Consider the following 2,128-nt stretch of genomic DNA (forward strand, 5'->3'; position numbering starts at 1 on the left):
GAGTGGTAGCGAGGACCGAGGACGGCAACAAGGCCATGGCTAGGAACGAGCCATAGCCGGTGGCGAGTAAGAAGGTTAACGGCTTGTGTGTGGGGAAGGGGGTGCATGATCGCGGGGGAAAACGGTTAGTCAACTGGTTAGGGGGATGGTCGTGGCGCCAGACAACAACAATAGTTGGGGAAGGTTGAGGCGAGGGTGACGTGGCATTGTCGTGCCATTGGCCACAGGTGGCGGAGGCAGGTGGATGGCGCGGGGCAAGTGGGGGGCGCGGAAGGAAGAAGGTTGATGAAGAAAATAAACAGTTTTCAGCGCAATCCTGGCCGTTGGATGGAGATTTGGCGGCCTAAAGAAAAGCGACTTACGCCATAAAAATTTAGTCGACATACACATAGTTTTTCCCATAAAAAGTACGCCGCGATGTGATCACCTTGCACACATTTTGAACAACAACAACAACAACAACAACAACAACAACAATATTAATGCTACCTCAAGTGAATAACGACAAATAAAAGGTATGACATGTATATGGTAACTATTTGCAGAAAAAAAATACCAGTACCACTAGTACTCCCCCGTCCTAAATATTTGTCTTTCTAGAGATTTCAACAAGTGACTACATACGGAGCAAAATGAGTGAATCTACACACTGAAATATGTCCATATACATCGGTATGTGGTAGTCTATTTGAAATCTCTAAAAATACAAATATTTTAGAAGGGAGGTACTTTTGTTTTTTTATTATCTTTTCTTACTGCAGGAGAAGCATATTTAATGATTCCTTCACTGTACAGTGACCCTTCTTGCTCCCCTCCAAGCTACCAAACCCCCATCTCTTTCCTGCGCGTCGACGAGCATTGTCCGCGCCGCTGCCAAACCTAGGCAAGCTCCGTGCGACGCTCTTGTGATCAGCCGCAACAATCTCGCATTTCCCACGGTATATTCCCCTCAGCCCCCAAGCTAAGCCGCTCCTCTGGTCATTAATTATTCCTTTCACCTTGTCCCCCACGACTAATCGCGGTTCGATTCTCCCCATTTCATTTTTTTGAGGAAGACGTAAACCCTTGATTTTATAAACCAACAGATTTGTTACATAAATCAATAAGCAAAAAAAACCCACAAAAAAGCAACGTGGGGGGAGACACTATGCCACTCAAATGAGAACCTGGTCACAATGCCACTGTGAAAGCCCCCAAGCGTCAGGGTGCCATTCTTTCGCTGCCTTAAACACAAAACCAACAATTCATTTATTGCCTGCAACAATATTAAGTGTTTCTGAATAACGGCAAATGAAAAAATACGACATGTATATGGGAGTACTATTCGCAGAAAAAAAAGATACCAGTTGCACCAGTATAATACTTATGTTTTTTTATTATTACCCTTCTTTTTCACAGCAGACCAAACATATATTTTCTGATTACTTCACTACAGTGACCCTCCTTGCTCCCCGCACCCCCTCCAAGCTACCGTGTATGCTATAGTGTTGCTCCATCTAGGTTTATGTTGTTCAAATTTGGTGCTGGAGCAAAGTGGACATTGTCTTGTAAAGTGTTGATGGGGGTGCGTGTTCTGTTTTAGCGAGATCCAAAAATGCTGCCTTTTTTGGCTGACTTGAGTTTACCTGTTATTTCAACAATCGAAGTCGCTCACGCACACTCACCTCTATGAGGGCATGCACGCACACCCTACCTCAGGTTCGAGTGACTGAGCCGGCACATCATTTTGAGATTGACGAAGTCGCCACAGACCCCTCATAGTCGACAAGAACGTCTCCTTCCACTGAAGGTATATCGCTGGAAGGCTTGGAATAAATTCAGAAAAATGCGAGCACCAATGTCAAATCTGGGACTTGAACTCTGGTCGAGCACCAATGTCAAATCTGGGACTTGAACTCTGGTGGACAGGGATACCACTGTCCTCCTAACCATCCGATCATAGGTTGGTTCATATTTGAGTTTATCTATTAAGAAAGTTCCACTGTTTCTTAGGGGCATTAAGCAGGTACTGTGCTTTGACGAGCCTCCATTTAGAAAGCCCAGTTCGATTCTCACCCATTTCCTTTCTTTTTGAGGAAGACGTAAACCCTTATTTCATAAATCAACAGATTTGTTACATAAATGAATA

Source organism: Triticum aestivum, chromosome 4A, assembly GCF_018294505.1.
Source record: "Triticum aestivum cultivar Chinese Spring chromosome 4A, IWGSC CS RefSeq v2.1, whole genome shotgun sequence".
Lineage (NCBI taxonomy): Eukaryota > Viridiplantae > Streptophyta > Magnoliopsida > Poales > Poaceae > Triticum > Triticum aestivum.